Genomic DNA, 8,162 nt, shown 5'->3' on the forward strand with positions numbered 1-8,162 from the left:
ATTCATTCTGGCTGCGACTGGCAGAAAAAAAATCAGGGTAGAGGAATAAAAGGAGCATGGCGGAACATTTCCAAATAGTGCTTTTAGTGGTTAAAGGCTAAATTCCTTCAGTATGACCTATTCTTTCTGGACAGTTTAAAAAAAGATGACCTCAAGGAAATCCACTGTTTCCCTGAATTTCCATCTTCCCGTTATCTCTACCCACCTGTATTAAATTGAGATTGCATCTTATTCCCCAGAATTAGCCCTAAAGCTACAGCAATAGCCAGCTATTTGGTGCTGCAGTTTAGCAGGTGTTAAATCAGAATGCAAGCACAGACATGCTGGGACACACGAAATCACATACACTGATGTATGTACAGATGTTCACACAGACTCACAGATGTTCATAAAAGTGTATTGGAAGGAGGGTGGTCTGTCACTGGCTTGGCGGCCATTAAGTCATAGCAGGTTATTATGAGTGCTTCTGGGTTAGCCCACACCAAAAGCGCAAAGAAAAGAAGTTTCTTTGACCCTCTTCCATCTCCTGCTTTTTCGGCCCCTTCCTTAAAGGCAACCTCTCCTTAAAATAAGATCATTCAAGGAACAAGCAAGAGAAAATAAATTCTCACATGATGAGGGGCGTTCACATATGCAACATAGGTATATCCAAGGTCATGGACAAGTACTGCACCTCTACCTAAAGTGGGAGAATGACCAGATTAGAGGCATAGCCTCAAAGCTATTCAGATTTACAAAACAAAACAAATTATTAAAATAATCCACTTCATCTTGGTAACAAAGTGCTTGTGACTCACCTCATGTGTGTCACTGATTTACTGTGTTTGGGGTCAAGAAACCACGGTGGGAATTGATGCCTAAGAGAGCAGGTTCTGATGGAAGGTGACAGCTGCTCCAGGTCTCCAGATAGAAACCACTTTCATTATTTTGGTTTGGGGGTCTAGGTATGCCTGAGAGAGATGCATCTTGGATGCACTGCTACCGCTTGTAAGGGAATGGGACCCTTAAGCCCCAAGACGAAATTTTCTAGGATGGGAGCAGAGAGGTGTTCTCTTAGAGTTTTGAGTGTTAACCTTCCTCTATGTTGAAAAATGGCCTACTTGCACATGTCTGACACTTCTATCCTTGTACTGCTTTGGATGCAGAGAAAGAGGACGGGTGGGAAGTGACACAAGATTCTCTTAGTTACATGCGATTCCTGGCTCACTGGCCGAAACCCCACCCCATCCTCTCATGATCAGTGTGCCGCAGGGAGTTCTCAGAGGCCTGTTGGGAACCCCTACTGTTTTTTTCCAGAAGTGAGGAGGGAACCGTGCAAGTGGTCCCAACAGTCCTCTGCTTTCCTTCTCCCTGTGTTTCAGTGTCTTGACTTCCTTCAGATGCCCATAGCCTTAGTTGCCCTCAGCTGTCCATGTTTTTCTTGATGCCCCCTCTCCCCAACCAGAGCTCTCTCCCCTCTTGTGTCTCCTCTACTTCCCTTTCTACTCTAAATTTTCTCTAGAATTTAGCTGTGCCCCATCCCTTCTAGGTTTTTCTCTGCTAGGGTCTAAGGAAACCAACTTTCATTGAGCACCTACTTTGTGCCAGACACTTTGCCAACATCATCTCATTTTATCCTCCCAGAAATCTTATGTGGTAGATAATGATATCTCCATTTTAATCACAAATAAATTGAGGCTTAGAGAGCATAGGGGACTTGCCCAAGGTCACACAGTTACTAAGTAGCAGATCTAGGATTCAAAACCATGTCTGTCTACTTAGAAATTATTACTGTATTCAGCTACTCTTAAGGGACAGGTAATCAACCTGATAAGTTCTTCCTGACTAGAATATTAACAATGGATGCTAATGTCTTAAGGCATTTATCCATCTGGAAACATATTGACATTTTAACTGAGATCTTTGAGAACCCAATGTCATGGTCCAAAGAAGTGATTGTAGCAGTGGGATTTTCAAGCCAGGGGGCTTTTGATCAGCCTCATAGGCATCTCTCTACTCCTTTTATACCCAGTGCCTGCCTTTCAAGTTGCATTAGTCATGCATGACAGGACTATGGCTCCTTTTAGAGTCTGCGCACTCTAGCTAGTCAACAGCCCTTAAAATGAAAGTCTGGTAACCCTATATTCATCTTTCCCCCTGGGTTTCTAGCAATCTGTCAAGGATGTATTCATGTGTGTTACAGGTCAGCACAGCTGGAGTCAATCCCAATATATGCTCACAACAGGCCTCAGTGACTTTTTTAGATTCAGAAAGTTGGTTGAGGGTGAGGGAATTTGAGGGCTAAAGCAGGGTGGTACTGGTGGTGGGGAGAGGAGGCATACTTAAAAAAGAAATTGAAACCCCAGGCTATTGCAAGGAAAAATATCAAGGAGTCAAAAAATTATCTGGGAAAAGTGACTGAATCAGTTGTGAGTACTCGCCCACCAGAGGCCGAGGAATCGGTTCCCAGGCCTGCCTCATAGATCAGGGGGAGTTGGGGGTTTTGATAGGTGCCCCAAAGCCCTTTATCTCCCTTTATCTTGTCCTTCTAAGTCAGCAAGAGCCCTAACATGAAGCTAAACTAGGAAGTGAGGTCAGACAAAGAAAAATGGGAAGGGAGGAGAGGAATGATCCCAATGACATGCATAAAGTCTTTGATAATGAACACAGCTTCCCCAGAGGAGGCCTGGATATAATGAATTTAAAGACCAACTCATTTTAAAATTCTTGTTGTTGAAGTGGTTTCGTCCACTTTGCCTCAGTGGCCCAGCACTTTCTCAGTCTGGGATGTGGTGCTCAGGGTTTTGGATGTCAGAATTGAGTTACATGCAATGCTAAGCACCGAGGTGCTTTGCCAACGCTATTCTAGCATTCACTTTTTTTCCTTTTAGCAGAAAAATATGGAGTGTCAGAGACCAAGACAGAGGTAGTTTATGTCCCCAAATTAACACAGAGAAGCTTTTCCCAAAATGTCTAATAAGCTTTCCTCATTCCCACTGCCACAACTGTGGTCCAGGCTACAGCCATCCCTCACCTGGATAACTGAAATTGTCTGCTAATTTGCCTCTTCCTATGCACCCCGCCTCTCTTTATCACATTTTTCACACTGCAGCCAGAAGAATCTTGCTAAAAAACAATGCTGGTTAAATCACAACTCTGCTTAACATCTGTTGATGGTTTCTCTTAAGATGAAGTCCAAACTCCTCAACGTGGACTACAAGAGTTCTTTTCAATTTCTTTAGATTGCTCCCCTAGTAAGAAATGCATGTTGCATCATGACTCGGCATCAAACCAACATTTGAATACTTACCCTTGTTACCTGCAGTGCATTCTGAGGTTGTCTATTCAACTCTGGATGCCAATGGTCAGCAAACATTTTCTGTAAAGAGCCAGATAGTAAATATTTTAGACTTTGTGGGCTGTACGGTTTCTGTTGCAACTACTAAACTTTACCATTGTAGCAGTGTATACAAATACTTCTGTTTACAATTTCTGGGACTTCGTGCATCCCCCAAAGATCCCCCAGTTTTCACATGCAGAGCACCCCACCCCCTGCCCCGAGGAGTAAGTGCTCTAACTAGAGACATTTAGTACCACACAATGCCTTACTCACAAGCCCAGATCTTGAGTGGCTCCACACCAATGTCGCCTTTGTATGTCATACTTATTTTTTATATTTCTTCCCCTCCAAGTACAAATGAAGTATTTATCTAACCTTGATTAGCAGGCAATGAGCTAGAAAATAATTTTCACAATCACTAAAGAGAGAAAAAAATTCAATGAGTCACAAAACAAGCTCTAGCTCTTTATCAATATATAATGCTCACACATACCTATGTGAATAAGTACTTACACATATATGACAAATAAAGCACAATTTAACATAAATTCAATCTCCATCTCAACTTCGCAAAATGAATCTTTTCAAAGAATGCAACTCAGAGGGAGAAGGAGTTATGTTTGTCTCACAGCACACTAGTTTGAGTTTCCAGATTATGTCACCTACACACCTTACAAATTTTGAGGGAGAATGCAGAAGCTCGAATCTTATAGCTAGCCGTATAGTTATTTTTCCTAGATTTTCTTTCCTGACTCTTCTCATTCTAGTGTTTCCCATCATGTCTGAGAAATCAGACCAATCCTTTTTCTCCTCAGTCTGACTTTGTCTTTCTTCTATCTTCAACCATTAATCCATCTCTGAACTTCATAAGAAATCTGGCTGTGGCCACCCTCCTTCTACTCTGAGCCTCATGTACCAAAACTCTACCTCTATAACCCTGGACCCATTGCATGTGGCATGAGCTTTCAGGGGCCTGGGGAATGTGTTCCTTCTGAGTGTTTGCTGAGTGCTGGACATTTTGAAGAATGAATTGATAGTAGGTTGGACATTGGGGAGAATAAGTAGACAGCTCTTGCTATAATCTAGGCACAAGATATGAGGACCTGAATTAGGACAGTGGCAGCGGTACTAGGAAGAAAACTTGACAGATCTTATTATGTGATTGAAGATGAAAGGGCAAGAATGAGAGAAAAGAGTTGGTAAATGAGAGAATTTATATTGGTGTGATTAGAGGAAGATGATCCTATAATACTATTTCCTACCCTATCCCTCAACCTACAATCCCACCAACACACACACACACACAGATTTATATACCTATCATGGTTTCTGATTCATTCGTTCATTGAACAAGTATTAATTGAGTACTTAATATTTGTGATAAATAAATGTGATAGGCAGTCTGCTAGGTGCTGGGGATATAGTAGTGAACGAAATAGACAAAAACCCTCGCCCTCATGGAGCTTACACTCTGTGGGGAGGATAGACAATAAATAAGATAAATGAGTACAATATATATTATGTCAGATTGTGGGAAATGCTAAGGAGAAGGAAACAGGCAGGGAAAGGGGATAGTGTGTTTAGGGGGTTACTTAAACTTTAGTTAGAGCAGCCGGGGAAGGCCTCCCTCAGAAGGTAAGTTTTGAGTGAAGACCTAAAGAAACTGAATTAGTCGCCACATGGGTATTAGGTCCAGAGAGAGAAGGCATCTCCAGGTTTTGAGCAGAGCAGTAATCTGACTCAGAATTTAACAGTATCTCTCTGACCCATGGACTGCAGAGAGTCAAAGGCAGGGACCAATTACATTCTTCACTGCCTCTTTGTAGCCAAAAATGGGCTATAAATATTAATAGAAGACAAAGACTAGAGAGTGGCAAGAACAATTATAAAATGCTGAGGAGGCATGAGGTCCTGGTGGGTAAAACAGAATAGGCAACAGGGAGGGGAGGAAAGATAATTGTGAGAAATGAAAATACGGCCATGCGGGAGAGAAAAGGCAGGCAATTAGAATGTGCTTGAGATGTTTTCAGACTCAGGTGTTTCTGATTATATAGACTGGAGGATAACCATGCCTTTCACAGTGTCTATTTCCTTGTAAGATAACATCATTTGCAGCATTTTGAAATAACGAACTTGTTCTTTTTTATATGTCTAGATTAGGGCGATACTTGTTCTTCTCCAAGCTAAATGAGGCAAAAGGAAATTCTAATAGGCCCTGGGAAAAGTAATTAATGGGTCAGAACAGCCTCATCCATTTTTTTTGAGCAGTGCTCCCTGCATGAGTGAACTGTAGGCAAAATCCCCTCTCTTGCCTGCTCTCCAATCATCAAGTGTGTGATGCCACTTCTGGGGATCAGGACCATCTAGACAACTTAGAGTTCCTTCAAGTCGGTAGAAGGCTGGAAGCAGAGTAAGTAGTACCTGGAAATTATTTGAGCCTTGAGTTTTTGAACTTTACTATGAAAATTTTTAAACATACATAGTAGTTGAGAGTAGTGTAATGAATGTGATGTCCCCATCATACAGCTTTAATAATTGTCAATACACTTGGGTGTTGTATTTCATAGATAATAAAGGGGAATGGGAACCCTGGGTTAGACTCTGCCTCGTGAGGTTCTGACATTTTGATCTCCCTGCAATCAGAAGACTAAGAGTATAGTCTGGTCCTGAAAGAGGAGGCTTCTCCAGGTTTTGCAGGCTGAAATTGGGAAAATTCTACTAAGGAAAAGTAGAAAACTGAGCCTCTGGTGGAGTACAACCCACCAGAGGTTATGGGTTCGGTGTATGATGGTTAACGTCTTTCTTCTCCACAGTTTTCAGCTCAGTTTATTCATTCTACTTGGGGCTTTTCCTTTTGATGAAATACTAATTCACTGTTACACTTTAGCATTGAAATCCACAGGAAAAGTAATCTACTTTGTCAATAGTTGTTTTTCACTCACCTTTTTTTTTTTGCAATGCATCGACTTCTTAAAGTTCAAGCTCTATGCTTCTTGAAAGATGTAAGATCTTTACAGTTTACTGCAGTGTTTCCTCACGGAATAAATGTCAAGCTTAACTTTCCACCATCTTCACTACTCTTATCTCTGAACCTTGACTGCACTGGAGACAAAAAAGATGTGTGTGTGTATGTGTGTTGACTGCATATATGTGGGGGGTCTGTAGGGGGAAAAGTGCTTAGGAGGTTCCGGGATGGGGTGAGTGAGAAGGGGGAGTACTTACAAGTGTTTCCACTTTTGGGGTCAGTAATTGTTGCCATTAAATGATCCAAATAGTAAACAGTGGTATAATTTTGCTTAGAAAATGACACAAAGAACTCTATAATAAGGTTGTATCAGGGAGGGTCATGCTCATTTGCCATAGACTGGCCCTGGGGGTAGTGATGTGCAGGACTGGGCTGGGCTCCAGAACCTGCACCTGAGTGGGGCTTGAGTTGAGCCTATGGTAGTTTTTCACTTATTTTCAGATGATGGGTCAAATATTAGGTTTGGACGAATCCCTCCTGAGGTCTCCAAAGGCAGCTGAAGATGTTTAAAATCCCTTCTGACACTTTGTCAGGGAGCTGCACCTGGCTTTGATAGACCAAGGAGTAATGTGATCAAAACAGCAGTCTCAGAAGGCAGTGAGCACAAGAAGGCCTTCCTTTCCAGAACAGTGTAAGAAAGGGACATTTGGAAACCTCAAGGAAATAAACACACATTTCTGGGTGCAGTTCTCAGTGAGGCCTTCCCTGGCTGCCCTAATGAAATTTTCAGTAACCCTCCTAGACATTTACTATCCCCTTTCCCTGCCCGACTATTCTCCTCTCCTTCACATATATCACAATCTGACACAATACACAGATGCTGTCTAGCAATGTGACACTGAAAGCTTTGCAAGGACCAAGGGCTTTCATTTTTTCATCTGACAACTCAGGCTCAGTCAAAAGGAGATGAAATCCAAAGACATTTCAGAAAAATAGTTCTGATATGCAGATTGGCCCTATTTGATGTCTAGAGACACAGCTGGCCTTATGGGGAGCAACTTCCCACATGGTGCCTTGCAGATTGCACGTCAGAGAATGAAAGCTTGAATAATATGAGCTACCATTTGTTGAGCACCATCAAAGTGAAATATATATATATTCTCAGTTAGTCCACTAGTTACTATAGTCATCATTCCCATTTTGCAGATGAGGAAACCGAGGCTTAGAAAGTCTTGATTCAGGTTCAAGCAGCTAGCAAGCACCAGAAATGGGGTTCAAGAACTACTTGTAGCCTTTTCTGAAAACCCATGCTTTTAAGTTGCATGTTATATTTTATTTCTGAGCTGGAAGGGACCTTAGTGATCATTCAACTCCTTAATTTTACAGATGTGGAAAATGAACCAAAGATGAGGGAAATGACGAGATTGTAAGATCCATAGCTTCAGGAGGGCAGGGATCAAAACTATTTTGCTTACCACTGTAGGCCCTACCTCTAATCACAGGATCAAGCCTATAGTAGGTGCTCAATAAAATAACATTGCATGAATATAAAATAAGTCAGCAAAATGGAAGGTTTGAATTATGGATCTATGAGGTCTCATATGTCTGATATTCTATTTCATTTGATCCTCAGAAATTTTTCTTCACTACTAAAGATATTTACATAGCATGTGATATAGGAGAGGGAAGCCATGGGGATGAAAGGTCAAACTTTAATACCTTAATAGTTTTTCATGTGGGAGTGCTGGTCTAGACTAGAGGGAGAACATTTATTCATTCACTCTACAAACATTTCTTGAGGCCCTAATCTGTGCTAAGTGCTGTACCAGGCTCCCATGGTACAGATGTCAATAATAGCTAACCTTCACATATTTGTAC

The sequence above is a fragment of the Equus quagga genome, chromosome 10, assembly GCF_021613505.1.
Source record: "Equus quagga isolate Etosha38 chromosome 10, UCLA_HA_Equagga_1.0, whole genome shotgun sequence".
Lineage (NCBI taxonomy): Eukaryota > Metazoa > Chordata > Mammalia > Perissodactyla > Equidae > Equus > Equus quagga.